The 18,700-nt window shown below is 44.7% G+C and overlaps 1 protein-coding gene across 1 annotated transcript in view; it reads left to right on the top strand.

Annotated features, from left to right (window-relative positions):
• Positions 1–18,700, top strand: part of DSCAM (DS cell adhesion molecule) — a 740,562-nt gene that overhangs the window by 393,368 nt on the left and 328,494 nt on the right. The gene's annotated exons all lie outside the window — the stretch shown is intronic.

Raw genomic sequence — 18,700 nt, 5'->3', positions numbered from 1 at the left:
TTTGTAGGATTTGTTATGTACAGCGATTATGTTGGGAGTGGGGCAGAAGAACTGGGGACTGCTAATCAGATGTCTTTTTTATGACATGAGTTTTTTCCTCGTGGCCCTCATTTATGCTGTTTCTTCTCATCAAATGTTGGTTATTTTAGAAGGATATCCTCTAATTAAAATTTAATATCAAGAAATGAAAGAAAGATGGCTTCAATGCTAGACGTTTATAATGACTTTATTAGCTCTTGCTCAAACGACAAGTTGACGTTTTCTCGGCATGACATGAGACTAATTTATCAGAAGGTATCCAAACGAGTAAAACATGTCAGAGAAAACCCTTTCTTTCTCTCTCTCACGAAGAGAACAAATTATCTTAACACATGAGGAATTTTTATTCATCCTTTATAAAGGAATATCCTACTTTTATTACATACATGTTGAATTAGATTGAAGGAGAGTAAATTTACTCTGTTGTGTGGGATTTCTGAATTATGCAGGATATTACACTGTGCACTACGGCTACTGTGAAAATTATATAAACTAATAGGAATCGAACGTGTTCTACAGAGAATTTGAAAACAATTACTGTGTAGGAAAATGTGGGAAGAAAATGTAGAGAATTCAGAAAAGAAGCAGGATTTGCTCACTCTGGTGCACAGAATTCATGCAACCATGCAACCCCGTATCCAGGACTTCAGTTGCATGGGAATACGTTCTAATAGGTTTTCATAGGACTAGACACAGCCCTCCAAAGGTAAAACTGACAATGCTTGGAAGGTCACCAGGCATTTGCAGAGAACACCATCTGACTGACCAGTGGAAAATGGGAGGTCTTAGGGTAGTTTGCATTCCCCCACTTTTGCTCTGGTGATTCAATAAAGTAATGACCTTAAAACCCCTTTGTAAATTGCGAAGCTCCCAGCCGGCGTTCTCAGGCAGTAAGGAGGTCCCTGCAAGATGCAGATCTGGGCGAAATGGACGTTGTGCATCGGCTCCGTCGTTGCACTGAAGACAAGACTAAGGCCGTTGCTTTCCTTTAGGTCCAGAGAGAATGTCCCTGACCCACCTCGTGCTGAGTAACACGGGGCTGTGGGTACCCTGTCTCTTGTGACACCCCCCCCTCCACCTTAAAGACTACTGTTGTCCAGGGTTCTAGACACATCTTATTTTTATATCTATCATGTTAGTCACTATTGCGATCATTTTAGCCGTTTTATTTTATTTTAGCCGTTTATTTTATTTCGTTTTATTTTAGCCATCTATTGTGATCGTTTTAGCCAGTCATTTGCCTGGAATTATACCTCCCTCCCTCCTCCCAATGTCTTTGTTCATCATTCCTTCCTGTCTTTCCTGAAGCACATCCTTTGGTTCCAGCAGGGAATGCCTGTTATTGGAAAACTCTTCCAGTTTTTATCAAGTTCTGGCAAATGTTCAGAATTTTTTTCCTCCACGTATTGCTTGTCTGATTTTTTTTCTATTCTATTTTTTTTTCCGGGATTTTTTTCTTTTTAAAAAATGTTTTCTTACAGTTGATACACAGTGTTCCTTAAATTTATGCTGTACAGCCAAGTGACCCAGTCACATACATGCATATACATGCTTTTTTTTTTCATAGTCTCTTTTATGATGTTCTAACCCAAGCCATTGGACATAGTTGCCTGTTCTGCACAGCAGGACCTCCTTGCTTATCCATCCTCAAGGTAACAGTTTGCATGTGCCCACCCCAAAAGCCCTGTCCATCCCACTCCCTCCCCACCACCCTCTGCCAACCGCAAGCCTGTGCCCATGATCTCCTCTTCATTCTCTCTCCTATTTGTTTCTTTTCCTCTTTAAGCCATAAATTAGGTAGGAATTTCTTTGGCTTTATTTTACTCTGTACTGTATCTCCCCAACGGTGTCTCTCTAGATATCTATTATAGCAAGGGTATGCTTTTCATTTGTGGGCATTGCATTTCTTTTTTTAACTAATTGATCTGTCTTTGTTGACACCCGTCTCTTCCTCTATCTTACTCTTGATTCAGTTTTCTATTTCTGAAAATATTCCAAGCTACTTCTGGCGTAATCTATATTCCGTTATTCCATTATCTGAGGTCTCAGTTGTTTTGTTCTGACTCTTTCTTATGGTAAAATGTCTCCTAATATGTTTCCTGGTTTGGGTTGGGAGCTCAGGATTGGAAGGAAGAAGTTGGCCTTCATCTGTAAACATCCCAGTGCTTCAGGTTGCTTGGGAAAATTTACCGTTGCTTCCACAAGATGCTCTTGGAAAATGGGTCGCTGTGTGTGTGTTCCTTCCCTGGTGTGAGATTTCGTAGACCCTGCAGAGTGTACATCCAAATGCTGACCCTGAGCAAGGCCAGTGCTGTGGTTGGACGTATTGTTCACAAAGCCCAGGAAGGAGCAGCAGGGTGTTGGCTAAGACTTTTTTTGGTCCCTCCCTTCAGTGAGTTTACGGTCTTCGCAGGGGTTTCCTCAACTCGTGCAGCCCTGAAATCTTCTCTTTTCTTTCTCCATTTCTTCCTAGAAGAGAAGATGCCCCGCAACGCTCGTGGTGCCACAAGCTCTTGGCTCGAAGGGTTCAGGTCCCTCTTCGTTTATAGAACCTCAGGGTTTTCCTCACCGGAGAACTCTGCTGTGGATTTAAATACGTGTTTATTATATTTATCCAGAATTAAAATTTTTATACCAGGAAGTATTTCCTAATAATTAATATTTTTTACTGTCAGAAGTGAAAGTTACTTCAACGCAATTTGATATAATGACCATATTAAACTATGTGAAAAAAACGGGAAAATAAGATTCCAAATAGTAGACCATTAGATCATCTTTTCATGATAGAAATGCCCAAGAATCAATCAAATGAGGAGTGTTATCTCACTGTTCTAAAAGAAAATTCATGGAGTTCCCTTGTGGTGCAGTGGGTTAAGGACCTGGCATTATCACTACAGCAGCTTGGATCCCTGCTGTGGCATGGGTTCAAGCCCTGGCTCTGGAACTTCCACTTACCATGGGCATTGCCAAATAATAAGTAATAAAAGAAAATTCATCGGATGGTTATATGGCAAAAATGCAGTTAAAATATTAATGAATAAGAAATACACGTGGAACTGGAGCATTCCAGTTGTGGCTCAGTGGGTTAAGGACCTGACGTAGTCTCCGTGAGGATGCAGGTTCGATCCCTGGCCTTACTCAGTGAGTTACGGATCTGGCATTGCCACAAGCTGCGGCTTGGGTCACAGATGAGGCTCAGATTCAGTGTTGCTGTAGCTGTGGTAGAGGCTCCACTTGCAGCTCAGATTCAACCCCTGGCCAGGGAACTTCCATATGCTGCAGGTTCGGCCATCAAAAGAAAAAGGAAAGAAAGAAATACATGTGGAATTGAGAATCATAGTTGCTCACACTTTAAATTGAAAGGTAATTTGACAGTACCATTGACATACAGAATTCTGCTGATCACTCTATCAGAGCCTCAGAAGGAGTAAACATAGAAATAGCTTATAGGTTAATTAAGCAAAAATCACATATCATTAATGAGGAAGTATTAGAGTGATGCAAGGTCCACAGGAATTCGCTGTTTCATTTCTGAGAGCATTTTTACACCAGGCGTGTGTGTTCAGTCCTGTTCTCCAGGCTGAGGCACTGAGCCTCAGAGCATCAGGGGTGCCTGCAGGGGCTGGGCATGGGCAGCTGCTCAGCGCCTGGCCAAGGAGTCCTCAGTACCATGCCAGTCCTTCTGCAGCAAATAACACTCATTCATGTTCACAATAAATCTCAGAAATGGTCTTCAAAATTGCCTTCAACCAAAGTGTCAGAATTTGAAAATCTGCAGAGAGACTTAGGGTACTGGATATGTTTTCCTTTTAATTTTCCCAAGGACTTACTTTGCGGTGAAAATAAGTATGTTTTGTTCAAGTAGTTATTCCTTCCAAAGGTCTTACTTCATTTATAGTTGCCTGGGTGGTGGCCCGAGGCAACTTGAAATAAAAGCACCACGGGAAGGTCTACAGGCCATTCCACTGCAGCAGGTGTGTTAATGGAGCGTGGTGTTGCTTTTACACTGCTCTGGGCGCTGACACTTATCCTGTGGCCCTTGCGGTGCAGTGGGAAGGGCTAGAGCCACCCTGATCTTGATGTCACCGCTGACACTGTGGACAGAAAGGGATTCTGTGCTTTAAAGCTCTGAGGCTGACTTGATAGCAATATCCCATCAACCCAGAGAAGCCCCCGTCCCTGCTGTGAATCATTTTACCCTGGTTTTTAATACTTAGAATTTTGTATTTCAGGAATTCCCATTGTGGAGCACTGGAAACGAATCCAACTAGTATCCAATCCCTGGTTTTGCTCAGTGGGTTGGGGATCCAGCCTTGCTGTGACCTGTGGTGTAGGTCGCAGATGTGGCTTGGATCTGCTGTTGCTGTGGCTGTGGTGTAGGCTGGCAGCTGTGGCTCCTATTTGACCCTTAGCCTGGGAACCTCCATATGCAGCAGATGTGGCCCTAAAAAAATAATGATTGCATTATGTGGAATAATTCCACTTTATTTTTCTGATGAAGGTATATCAATCTTTTAAACATGTATTATGCTTCTGAAAGCAAGACAAAGCTGCAGGTGAGGAGGAAAAGGCATTGCAAAGCCAGCAGCTGGTGCTCTGACCCTCTCTTCAGTGTACTTCTGAGAACCAACCACCCAGCCAGAACAGTGACCCACAGGCCAAGCCAGGCTGTCAAGAAGTGCATACACTGCAGAGGATCTAGAAACACTGCAAACACAAAAGCTCTTGGCCTAATGTTTACAAAACTAGGTAGACATGCTCGTGAGACTCTTGCGTGTGCGAGAGGAAAACTCGTTAGAGGTTGGGGACACTTCTTTGGTAATGGGGGACTTGACATCAGTCTTAAAGTCCATCCATGGTGGATGGATGGATTCACTCACTCACTGGACAGATAGTTAATGAATAACTGCTATGTATGTATCTTGTACTGTTCTGGGTGCTGAGGATACAGCAGTGAAAAAAACAACAGAAAAACTCATACCTCAGTTAATCTCCATTGCAATAGTTAGCATGAGTTATATTTATACCATATGACACTATATTTCCATTAAAAAGAATGGACTAGATTTCTGTATAGCAGCATGGAGAGAGCTGATGAACATATAGGCAAGTTTTTCCATAAAAAATAGGAAGCTATTTATGCAAGTTTTTTTTTGTTTAAAATTGAAGTGTAGCTAATTTACAATGTTGTGTTTCAGGTGCACTGCAAAGTGATTTTATGTGTGTATATATATTATTTTTCAGGTTCTTTTCCATTATAGGTTATTAAAATAGACTTGATACAGTTCCCTGTGCTGTACAGTAGGTCCTTGCAGTTTGTCTGTTTTATGTCCAGTACTGTGTATTTGCTCATCCCAAACTCCTAGTTTATCCTCCCCCGGTCTTTCCCTTTGGGAACCAGAAGTTTGTCTTCTATGCCTGTGTGTCTGTGTGTCTGTTTCTTTGTGATAGATAAGTTCACTTGTGTCATATTTTAGATTCCGCATATGAGACATCATATGGTATTTTATTTGTCTTTGTCTGACTTGACTTCGATTATTGTGAGAATCTCTGGGTCCATCTGTGTTGCTGAAAGTGGCATTATTTCGTTCCTTTTTTTTTTAACACCTGAGCAACATTCCATTGGGTACCTGTCCCACATCTTCTTCATCCTTTCATCTGTTGATGGGCTTCCCTGCTCTGACTGTTATGAGTAGTGCTGCAGTGAACATAGGGGTCCATGTATCTTTAGCGATCCCCGTTACCAGCTCTACATATCACGGGCAGTTGCTAGATGACTGTATTCATTGTTTTTCATTACAAAGATACTGTTAGGCATTGGGTTTCAGGATGAGTGAGATCCAGGGAAACCTTTTAGGACATTAAAATACTCTCACAGCAGAAAACTCTGGGTTGTGGTGTGGGAACGTCTGTCTAACCCATTGGATAAGAACATTTAGAACCACAAGGTTCTGGGCCTGGGGTAACGCCGGGAGCTGCGTGTGTTAGCATGGCTTCCACCATGGTGCCTTCTGCTAGTACGTGCTTCAATACACAGATGTGCTAATGACGCGGGAAACTCCGCGCCGTTCCCTTGAGCGTCTTCGTGCATGGTCAGGAAACAGACAGAAATCCAAGACCTTCACACGATGTGTCTTGAAAAAGAAATCAGCTGCTTTGTCTGCCAGTGTTGCTGTAAATGCAGCCATGCCTGTGACCTTGCAGGCTTGTCAGTCTGCACGTGAAGGAAGCCTTTTAGGAATCCCAGGTCTATACGGGATATTAGACTGGCTCGGACATGGGAAACCGGTCAAAAAAAGAGCAGTTAAATCTTCAGGATGCTGAGCAGTGCTCTTCAAGTGTATTTTACTCTGACTCCTGGTAAAGAATACACAGTAAAAAATGCATCTTTCCTGAGACCCAGCATGCACATACACATGCAGGTGCATGCACAGTCCTGCAGAGGCACAGGTGAATGAAGACAAAGCCCCATAGAATACTCACCCTTACTCTTGTGAGACGCGCTGAATCACTCTATTTTATTTTCTTTTTAAGTTACTGTCCATGAAATTGGTTTCACAACCCATTAATAGGTCACTACCAACTATGTGCAAAAACATTACCCCCTAATATCAAGTGGCCATATCGTGGCGTCTATTTCATTCTTAACGGCTCCTGTTTTTCTGCAGCCTTTCCCATTACCGTATGTCGTCTGCATCAGGCAGACTAACTTTTCACAGTGTTTCACTGTTAAGTCCAGGGTCCTAATTCCATTTGGGTCTGTAACATAAACAGAAAAAGCACAGTCATCGGGGTGGAGGTACCCCGCTTTGCTCTTTCTTCGCTTTCTTTTCCGCTTCGAGCATGTTGCTTTTTGATCAGCACACAGCCAGGCCTGGAACGGATGATCAGCCTGAGATGTGCATTCCTTTCCAGCCTCAAAATCAGAAAACTCATCGGCCAGCACGTCTTGTCACCACACCTCCTCTAAATACTAGTTCACCTGATACGACAAGCAGACAGAAGGGCGTTCTTTATCTTTTCCTACAGTCTCTAAAGGGCCACTTTTGATCCCTGGTAAAAGTCCAAAATGTGTCATCCACACCAGTGTCACATCCCAGCCAAGACTTTCTTCTCCAGCGATTCAGCGCCTCCCGGAAACGTGGGGGTCGCCTTGGACCTCACCCCTTTGCCTCATCCTCTGCTCGCATCCGCATCCACTACACCTTGTCTGAAACATACCCTCCACAGAAGTCCCGCCTCTCAGACCCCCTCATAAACAGCAGCTCTCCATCTAGAGTCTACCTCTTATCTTAAATCTCCTCAAAGCACTTTTCACATGTTGTAATTTTTTGCTCTGTTTACTCCTTTTGTCTCTCTCCCCAAAGAAAGCACCTGCTCCTGGAGGTCAGGGACTGGGACTGTTTGTTCTTCCTGTAAATTAATAAGCAGAGCTCAAGTTTTATAAGTCTTTGGCTCTTAAAAAAAATCCTTGATTTTTTTTCCCCACGGATTTATTCTTTTTAAGAACTAGAAATCTAACTTTCCAAGGATTTGGTTTTTTTAAGAACTAAAAGTCTAACTAGAGGAAAGATTAATGACAGACTCGCATATCTGCTCAAGAGCGCAGATCTGATCATTAACAGCCTAGATGGGTAATTAGGTATTCAGTCAGAATGCAGCACGCCGGCTTAAATTAGCAGCGTATAATTGAGCCTCGTTTAGCTGCAGGAGAACTTCACTGAGAGAATTTTATTTACAGGAGAGAAATGTCTTCTTGAGATTGCTGTGGGAGAATCTAGACGTCTATCTGCCAAAGCACCCCTTGCTGACCAAGTCCAGCCCCAGGCTGCCGGCTCATCACTCACGCCCCGTGTGCAGAGGGAACATCACTCCTTCTGGCCCAGTGAGCCTCCGGGCAGCTCAGCATCCATGTCAGAGCATCACGATTTTCAGTCTCCTGGGTCTCTTGATACTTTTATAGACCTAGCAGCCCCAACAGTAAGATGCCTTCTTGTACTGAGCCACCATATTTGGGGGAAGAATTCAAAGCCGGTATGCCATCACACATTTAATTCAGCATCGTGCAAGGTGGGGGGACAGCAGGTGAGAAAGGCATGGGAACGGCCTTGTCTCCGGAAGCTGCAGTGGTTTGTGGGGAGGCAGCGCCGACACACACACAACCAACCAGGCAGAATGCAATTAGGTGTCAGGTCACGTGTTCTACAGACGTTCAGGAAGGGGAGGAGAGCCTGCAGATGGCGGGGTAGACCTTGGGGTTGGGCGTTTGCTGGGGAGGAGCACAGCGACCGGGTAGGGGTTGAAAGCCTCCCCTTCTGCTTTCAGCACACGTGTGGCCAGGTTGAAACCCCAGCAGAGCAGAAGGCCGTGTTGACACATCTACGTCTCAGTGTATATATTAAGCCACGTTCCTCTCCTTTCCTTTTGCCCCGCTGCTCACACGAGTTTGGTCTCCACCTGCTTGATCCTGTCCAAACACTCACCGCCCACGGGCACCGTCTTCAAATACACTTCAGCTGCACAAGGCCAGCGTGAGAGGGTCTTCTTTTAAGATAGTCCAATACATGAGACTATGAAATAAAACACGTAAGCGCCCCCTGCCTTCGCCTGATCCACTCAGACCTCAGAAGTTAACGTTTTGGTGGATATCTGATTGTTCACATACACGAATTTATCTCCTCACACCCACACTCATGTCCTTTGTGCACGACATTCTGTGATGCTCTGCAGTTACTTGGAGATTGCTCTGCATGTGCCTTGGAGATGTTTCCACAGGTTTTATGTACATGTGCCTGACCGTCTTTTAAGTGGCTCCACACGATGGACGTGCCCTACCGTGTTCCTCTGTCTGCCCTTGGTTATAGCATTTAGATTTGTCCTCAACTTTGCACGTTATAGACTGTGCTCCAGGGCACGTCTTGTGTGTCCATAGTTGTGTGCAGGTGTATGACTGTCCCTATAGGACAGAGTCTTTGAAGGGGATGCGCTCGATCTAAATGCATGCAGTTCTTTACATTTTCAGGATGTTAGCAGATTGCCCAAAGAAAACGAGAAACTTCACCAATTTACACTCCTGCCAGTAGGCCTTCGTTTCCCCACACCCTTGTCAGGACTACATATCATCAACTATTTTAATTTTCTCTAATTTCCTGGGTGAAAAAAAAAATAGCATCTTTTTTTTTTTAATCCTGCATTGATTTTGGAAAGTTCTATCTAAATTCTGATCATGAGTCAATTGAAATCTAGTTTCATCTCTGGAAAATCGGCACATTTCCCATTTCAAGTTGTCTAATTCTGGGATTTGGTAAACCTCTACATTTATGCAGGTCTGCTCTTAACTCCTTTGGTAACGATTTGCAGAGTTCCTTCAACTCATTTAATAATGTAGTAGCTGTGTATAGCTAGATGTTTAATATTTTTATTGATTGAGGAAGTTAGATATTCTACCATTGGATTTTACTGCAGATCACTGCTGTTCTAGCGTGACTTTCTCTGGCAGGACCTTATATGGACATTCTTACTTAATATCACAATGTTCCCAAGAAGGCACTGTTGCCCCATTGTTCCGATAAGGACACTGAGGCTCTGTCAGGCTCCGCTTGTATTCTCCCTCATGCTGAACTGAGATGTTGGTGGTATCATTTCCGGGAGTCCTCTCCTCACCCTGCCCGACCGGTTTTCACAACTCCCTGCCTTCCCGGGTCGTGGTCCTCCTCTCTCTCACTGAGTCTCTTGCTGGTCCTCTCCCCCTGCTCCTCTCCCCGCGGTGCCTGGGCGTCAGTTCTCCACCACCGTAGCTTGGTTCACAAAGCTCTGCTGCCAGCTCCACTGTGATCACAGACTCCGAGTGACCCAGCATGTTCAGGGCTGGACTCCTGCCTTCCCTAGAACAGACATCCTCGCCCTTGCCCTTGCCCCATCAGTGCCAGTGTGATCCCGTGGGTCCCTGCAGCTCAGTACTTGGCATGCTGCTCTCCCTACCTGAGTGCTGGTGGTCCTTTATTTCAGTGCTTTCCTCTGCCTGTCACTTCTGTCCCCCTCCAGTGTTCCTCCACCGGGCCCTGGCCTTCCTGCTCACACTCTGGCCATGACCCAGAGTAGGGCGCACCCTCGAGGGCCTGAGCACCCCGCCCCGACGCCAGGGTACCACGCTGGCTGGGATGCTTCAGTTCTGTGAGCACATGCCGTCAATTAGGCTCTGGTGCTCACCTTCTTCTTCTGAGATGTGGGAGTGGTAAGAGTCCCTGCCTTGGGCCACTGTAAAAACCAAATGGGTCAAAACGTGAGACGGTTCGAGCAGTGGTGGCTCACACTGAGTGCAGAGTATCTACTGACTCCATTTGGGATCAGGATCAACAGCCAGGTGTGTGTCCCCATGACCCCTTTTTATAAGGACAGCGTTCCGTTGGATTAAGGCACACCCTACACCAGGACAACCGCATCATAATTAATGACCTCTGCAGTGACCCTGTTTCCAATAAGGTCACATTCTCAGGCCCTAGGGGTCAGGACTCGACTCATGGATTTTGGAGGGAACACAATTCAACCCGTAACAATTGGTTAGACATTTTATTACAGGAGCCTACTCCTTCCTCTCTCATGTGTGAGGTTTTCAGCGTACATTTTTTAAACCCTAATTCTTCTCAGGCCACTCAGTTGCTCAAGAAATGTCTGTAGCTCCTTTGTGCCTGCTTTAAATTGTGGCTTGGCGCCACCCATCCCATCACAGGATGGACACAACTCAGAGCCACTGGGATGACTTAAATTCCGTTCCAATCTACATCTGAATTAGGGGAACTAGATAACTTTAAAGTTATCATGAAAAATAAAAATAAAGTTATCATAGACTATACATATATATATGTATATCTTTTTCTATTTCCACTTCTGTTTTAGTTAATGCTAATTTAACTTTCAAAATAAAGAAATATAAGATATCCATTCAGAGGCTCATCTCATTTCGAGTGCTGTATACTTAGAACTTGGATTTATATCATGTGTCTAATTTTTCAGAAACTGTTATAGAAACTGCCCAGGAGAAAGCTCCCTGTCATTACACAGCGTGGATGTCAACTGAGGGTGGCAGGCACAGCCGATGAAAGTTTCATTGTGTTTTGCTGCCATTTGGCATCTTATTAGAAGAGCCATCTGTTCTTTTAATTACTATTAACTCAGTTGAGATTGCAATAGCAAAAACCCCCCGAAGATATATTTCTGACTAAGTGAAAAATCAAATACGCTTTTAAAACCTTCCTGAAAATCATATTGTCCTTATTGAAGATCTAACAGCCTGGCTGTGCAGGAAAGAAGCCAGAGAGCGTGATGAAAGAATAATTAACATCAAAATCTTAAAATGTGCTCATTTTCATATAAGAATACATTACAGTCATTCCTGCGGGGAAACATACTCTTTTTATGTATTATACATGAGGAAGTCTCATGCTGAAATCCAAAAAGAGGAGTTTTAGCTTTCTTTTAACCCAGACTTGAGGAGAGACATTTAGTATACAAGTAATGATAGACTGTTTCATCCAGCCATCTCTTTAGCAAATATTTTCAGATACATAGCCAAGCACTGCTCTGTGTTTTTGAAATGAAACATTGAGCAAGACAGTTCAAGTTCCTGCTGTTCCAGTTGGAGGAGAGAAAGGTTAAAGCAATTGAGGCAGCACCGCCTGGATAAACAGATCGCGAGCTCTGAGCATGTGTGACCACGGATGTGGTTAATGTGGGCTGACGTGACTGGGAAGCTGCTTTGGGAATTAAGGTCAGGATGCCAGGAAGGAGCCAGCCAGGTAGGGGCCTGGGCTCACGGCCCGCCAGATGGACCAGTTAGGAGGAGGGCAGTGTGGCCAGGCAGAGTGGATGAATGAGACGGCCACATACAAGCCCCCTTGCCCGTGATTGGTCTTGCGGGACTCTGTCAAGACATTGAGCAGTCTGCATGGATGTTGGGTGGTGGGCTGAAGGGGACAGCGGTGGAGACAGTTGGTTAGAAGTCTTGGGTCCTCAGGCCTCAGCGGTGCCTGGAGAAGGATGTAGACGGTTTGGAATACATGCGAGAAGCAGGAACCGAGGGACCTTCTGGTGGGTGACTAGGAGGGGTAGGAACGGTTAACTTGGAAACCTTCAGAATGTGTGTCTCACTTACATGCGGAATCTAATAAAAAATGAAACAGAAGAACTTACTTATGAAACAGAGACAAACTCGCGGATTTCAAAACCCGTCTGTAGTTACCATAGGGGAAACCAATGGAGGGAGGGAGGAATCGGGGGGTTGGGAATGACATATACACACGACTGTATGAAACAGTTGATTAATGAGAACCTACTGTATAGCACAGGAGAATCTACTCAACCTAAATGGGAAAAGAAGAATGGAGGTGTATATACTGTACCTGCAGTGTGTGGAGGTTCCCAGGCTAGGGGGCAAATCAGAGCTGCAGCTGCCGGCCTACGCCACAGCCACAGCAACACAGCATCTGAGCCACGTTTGCAGCCTACACCACAGCTCACGGCAACACCAGATCCTTAACCCACTGAGCGAGGCCGGGAATCGAACCCGCATCCACATGGCTACTAGTCGGGCTCATTATCTGCACAGCCACGACAGGAACTCCCAAATGCATATACTTATATGTATGACTGAATCACTTTGCTGTACACCTGAAACTAATACAGCATTGTGAGTCATTTATACTCCAATAAATTTAGAAATATTAACCAAACCGACAAACAACCTCCCAATGACGGCGGAGCAGGTCCCTGAGGCTCCCTCTGCTCCTGATCTCTGTCTACTCTTTTTCTGTCTAGTTTCTGTCTAATCCCTTTCTCCTGCAGAAGGGACTTCTGAAGACAGTTGTCTGCAGGGCCTCCCCCACACCCTGCTCCATGGACTGAGTGAAGACCCTTTCTGGGCCTTGTTTATATCCGTCTACACCCTGTTAGTACTCTGTTGTGTGACCCTGGCTCAGAGAGGTTCGGGAAGTATTTTGCCTGTGGTGACACAGCTACAAGTGGCAGAATTCTGATGTCAAACCCCCAGTCTTTTCACTTCAATGCTTTTGCTCACACGTGCGGTTGTTTCCTGTAAGTAAGCAAATCCGTGGGCAGTTAGACATGAGCCCTGCTGTGTACCTGCTGATGGCTCTTCTCTGTCAGCTCAAGCAGGCCTGCTGGCCTTGGGCAGCACTGGGGACACCTGTGGATTGGCCTCTACTAGCAGGTCGGCAGGTAACCCACAAGGCATTTACGTCCATAGCTGCCATTTCTGTTGCGTGTTTGATGACGTCTGCGCCGTGGAGCAGAGAGGATGCCGTTGTGGTCTTTCACAGATGAGCCATCCAAAGCTCAAAGAGGCTGAATGTCTCACCTGTGTGACCTCAGCTACAAAGAGACATCAACAGGTTTGGAATTCAGATCCATTAGATTCCCAAAGTCAGGTATTTTTCTGACACAATGAGGAATTTCTCAAGGTGGGTGAGCTTGTTACGTTTGGTACCAGGGAAAGATAGTTTAACAGCAGGCTCCATGAGACCAGGAAAAGAAATTAGCTGAGCAGTTTGAACCATCAGGTTAATAGCGGGTACTCTAAACACATCCAGTTAATTATTTATATCAGAGGGCTACACAAAGATAAATGCAGGTTGGTGACCTACACCAGCTTTCCTCCCTGGGTGCTCGTAGTTCCCTCCATCCAGGTGAGACGAGAAGTTCTCCCCAGATTGTAGTCCAGCCTCTCCCCTCCCATCCTGTTTTCTCACCTGATGCCATGTCTTTAATCCTGAGATCGGATCTGTTTAGATTGTAAGCTTCCCAAGGACGGAGGATGTGTCTCATTCCTGTCTGGGCTCCTGGAGCCCAGGACAGTGCTGGCCCAGTGTGTGGACCATCCTGCTCTGGTGTCCTGCTCCCCTAAATCCCGAGGTACCTCCTGGAATCAGCTCCAACATGCTCCCTTCAGGGGAACACTCATGCCTGCTTCCTGCAATTGAGGGCCCACAGTTGGGCCAATTGGTTTCTAGAACTGTTGCTGTTTTCCTCTCTGCCTCTGATGCTGTTGGTCAGAAAACCCAAAAAGCACTGTGCCTGAGCCTCGGGGCAGCTGTGCTCTTTGTGTTCCCCACTCAGCACCGTGACTGTGGAAGGAGCACAGCTGTAGGACTTCTCTCATGAGTGTTCCTACAAGATTCTCAATCATGCAAAGGCGCCGTCTTCTTTGGTAGTTTTATGTCTCTGGATAGAAACATCCCATTAGCCCTTGTGCTGAGCTTAGCCAGGCTGGCTGTGCTGGTACCAAGCTGTGGGTTTATTTCATTGGTATGAACATACGAGCTCATGTCAATGAGCATTGAAGAACCATGCCAGTACTCAGTCAAAACCCACTTCCTCTTAGTTTGTGGAATGTTCTAACAGCTTTGGTTTGTCTGGTTTCTACTTCTTGGCACACAGAAGGCATCACATCATGTGTCCACAGGGATGCTGACAGCAGAGAGAAGTAACAGCGAATAGCCAGGTAGGAAAGGAGGGAACAGATAAAGTGATAAAGACAGAACCAGGGGCTTGGACACCTGGGCCATTGGGCGCATGTTGAGCAGCCAAGACAGCTTCTGAGACACCCCTCTACTCACCGAGCAGCACGGCTCAATAATCAACATCCACGGTGATGACGCTGGATCCAAAGATCATTCACTGTTGTTCAGCTGACTGGTTTGCAATGTGTTCAATATGACAAAACCTGTGTGGTCTAGGGGTTCCCACTGTGGCTCAGTGGAAGCGAACCCGACTAGTATCCATGAGGTTGCAGGCTCAATCCCTGGCCTCGCTCAATGGCTTAAGGATCCTGTGTTGCCATGAGCTGTGGTGTAGGTCGCAGATACGACTCGGATCCTGCATTGCTCTGGCTGTGGTGTAGGCCAGCAGCTGCAGCTCTGATTTAACACCTAACCTGGGAGCTTCCATATGCTGTGGGTGCAGCCCTAAAAAGCAAAAAATGTGTGTGTGTGTGTGTGTGTGTGTGTGTGTGTGTGTGTGTGTATTAGCAATGCTTCCATCTGTCTACATACCACTTATACTAATCATGTGTATTTCCAAGGGCAATAAAGTTCCCTATAAAATTTTGGCGTTTCGCAATTGCGTGTTACCAGATAGTTTTGAGTAGTAAAGGGCTGTGTGTGAGAGAGAGCCAGAGACAGAGAGAGACAGTTTGTGTGTGCACAGTTTATTACTACTGATATTTTGTATTTTGATATTTGCCTATTTCAACAGAAGCACATTCTTCAGTCTCATTTAAGGCTGTGAACACACCTGTTTATTCCACATGCTACAAAGACCCTCGGGTGCTGTAGGGCAGGGAGTGAGGTGCAGTGACACTCGAGGGGGTGGGTAGGAAGACTCTGTCACCACGAAGCAAAGACCCCTGGTGTTCTGATGGCTTGCTGTGCCTTGTGTCTCAGGACTTCAAACTGAATCCAAGGATGCTAAGTCTTCGTGGCCTTCTCCTAATCAAAGGCTTCTATTCCTCACCTTTATTTTAGGTTTTAGAATGTTGGTCGGTTTGGGGATGGGTTTCACTGAGAAAGGAAGGGCTAGACAGAGAGCGCAAAGCAGCACAGGAATCCAGCCAGCTCCGTCTCCCCTCCTGTAAACATCGCAGAAGATGTTTCAGGCCCTCAAGGGGGCCTGAAATGTGTCTTAAGAAAGCCTTATTTAGCATGTTAAGTGGGTGAAAAGAAGTCTGATATTACAGGAGCAAAGAGAGTGATTAAATTAAACGTGCCTGGAGACCAGAGCCCTCTCAGGAATCAGCACCTGGGTGCAGGCTGCTACTGCAAGCCCGAGTGGCTCCCCAGGCTGCGGAGAGCCCAGCGCTGGGGCTCCCCGTACCTTTCACCACAGCTCACGGCCTGTCAGTTCTGGTGAGGGTACCCCGTGTGAGAGAGGTGGCAGGAGAAAAGCCCAAGACCTTTTCTGTCCCTCTTTTCTCTCCTTTAAAGGAAGTGGTTATTTAAAGCATTATGTAAGTGTGCAAAATATATGGAAAGAAAAAAAGTTTCAGTTGTACATAATATATCCCGGTAAGAAATTCTTGGTCTGTGATGACATATGACAAGTGATAAATAGGTGTCTCTTTTTTTGTTTGTTTTTTGCTTTTTAGGGCCATACCTGCAGCATATGGAGGTTCCCAGGCTAGGGGTCGAATGGGAGCTGCAGCTGCCGGCCTACACCACAGCCGCAGCAACACCGGATCCGAGGCATGTCTGTGACCTATGCCACAGCTCCTGGCAACGCCTGATCCTTAACCCACTCAGCAAGGCCAGGGATCGAATCTGCATCTTCGTGGATGCTAGTTAGGCTCGTTACCTCTGAGCCACAACAGGAACTTCCGTAAAAGCTATTTTAGTTGTGTTTTTTAGGGGGAGGATAAAGCAAAAGCACCTAGAATACACAACATTCACTCTCTCAGCTGTCCTTGTACTTAGCAGATCTATAGCATATTTTATTTATTTATTTTTTAACAATATATCAAAAAGATCATACACCACGACCAAGTGGGATTCATCCCAGTTTCACAAGGATGGTTCAACATATGGAAATCAATCAACGTCATACACGGCATTAACAAAAGAAACGTCAAAAACCACATGATCATCTCAATAGATGCAGAAAAAGCATTTGACAAAGTCCAACATCCCTTCATGATAAAAATTCTTACCAAAGTGAGTATAGAGGGAACATTCTATAGCATATTTTAAAATGTGTAACTGGAGTTCCCCTTGTGGCTCAGTGGGTTACAAACCAGACTAATATCCCTGACCTTGCTTAGTGGGTTAAGGACCTGATGCTGCCAAGAGCTGTGGTGTAGGTCACAGATGCGGCTCAGATCTGGCATTGCTGTCGCTGTGGTGTAGGTTGGCAGCTACAGCTCCAATTCCACATCTAGCCTGGGAACCTCCATATGCTGCAGGTGAGGCCCTAGGAAGCAAAATACATAAATAAATAAAAATAAATAAGTAACCAAATACAGTTGTTTAAAAAGTTAATCTGCTACTTAAAGATGTGTACACGGCCTCAGTAGTTAATTAGTATTCTTTTGAAAATCTAATGCCAGATCAGTGTTTTTTAATTATTTTTTTCTTATTCCCATGTCTCTTGAATTGCTTTTATACTGCATAAGAAGTAACAAGCCATTGTTATTTTATCTATGAATAATGCAACTGATCTATGAATAAACTATAGTCTTTACAAGAAGCAATCAAAGGCTGGCTGTAAGAATTATGATCACAACCTAAATATTAGAGATCTAAAATTAATGAAGACTCCTGGCAAATTCTGATTAAAGTAAACCTAAGGAAGTTCCAAATGAACCTAAGGGAAACAGTTTTAAGCAGAAGGTGAATTTTTGGCACTTTAGTCTTTTTCCCAAAGAGACAAAATCATATCATCTATCAAGTAGCGCTGCATCAGAAGCAGAAATATTCCATAGGAAAGAGTTTAACAGCCTCAGGAAGTGTCTTAAGTCATCTGCCATGCAGGCGAGACAACTCACCTTGGGGTTCTTTTTGGTTTATCATCAAATTATAATTAAACAGTGAAAAATGATCCTTAGGTGTTCCCGTCGTGGCGCAGTGGTTAACAAATACAACTAGGAACCATGAGGTTGCGGGTTCAATCCCTGGCCTTCCTCAGTGGGTTAAGGATCCGGCGTTGCCTTGAGCTGTGGTATAGGTCGCAGACGTGGCTCAGATCTGGCGTTGCTGAGGCTGTGGTGTAGGCCGGCGTCTATAGCCCCAATTAGACCCCTAGCCTCGGAACCTCCATATGCCATGGGAGCGGCCCTAGAAAAGACAAAAAGACCAAAAAAATTTTAAAAATTAGAAAAAGAAATGTATGTTTTTACAGGAAAAATCATCTTTATTCTCTATCAAGAAACACTGATATTTGATCTCTTAATGTTGCCCATTTCTGTACAACTAGAGTTGTTACAGACAAACAATCAGGCAAAAGTCACAGGTCACGGAAAGCCCGCTGTGTCCTGTGCTAATGTGAAGGAGGAAAGGCTGGTATTACTTATTTCTCCCCTGCCTGAAAATTTTATGGTTAATTTAATTTAATTTTATTTTATTTTGTTTTGTTTTATTTTTTGTTGTTGCTTAGCAATACTAAATTTATTTTTTCTTTCTTTTTTCTTTTTTTATCATTTATTTATATATTTTTTTCTACTGTACAGCACGATGACCCAGGTACACGTACATGTGTACATTCTTATTTCTCATATTACGTGTTCCATCCTAAGTGACTAGACTGAGTTCCCAGTGCTTCACAGCAGGATCTCATTGCTAATCCATTCCAAAGGCAATAGTTTGCATCTATTAACCCCAAGCTCCCAGTCCATCCCACTCCCTCCCCCTCTCCCTCGGCAACCACAAGTCTGTTCTCCAAGTCCATGATTTTCTTTTCTGTAGAAAGATTCCTTTGTTTTGTATATTAGATTCCAGATATAAGTGATATCACATGGTATTTGTCTTTCTCTTTATGACTTACTTCACTCAGGATGAGAGTCTTTAGTTTTATGGCCATATCTGTGGTATATGGAATTTCCCAGGCTAGGGGTCAAATTGGAGCTACAGCTGCTGGCCTACCCCACAGCCAGGGCAACAGT

Source organism: Phacochoerus africanus, chromosome 1 (assembly GCF_016906955.1).
Source record: "Phacochoerus africanus isolate WHEZ1 chromosome 1, ROS_Pafr_v1, whole genome shotgun sequence".
NCBI classification, from domain to species: domain Eukaryota; kingdom Metazoa; phylum Chordata; class Mammalia; order Artiodactyla; family Suidae; genus Phacochoerus; species Phacochoerus africanus.
The sequence above is the reverse complement of the archived record's forward strand: the minus strand, read 5'-3'. Positions and strand labels throughout refer to the sequence as shown.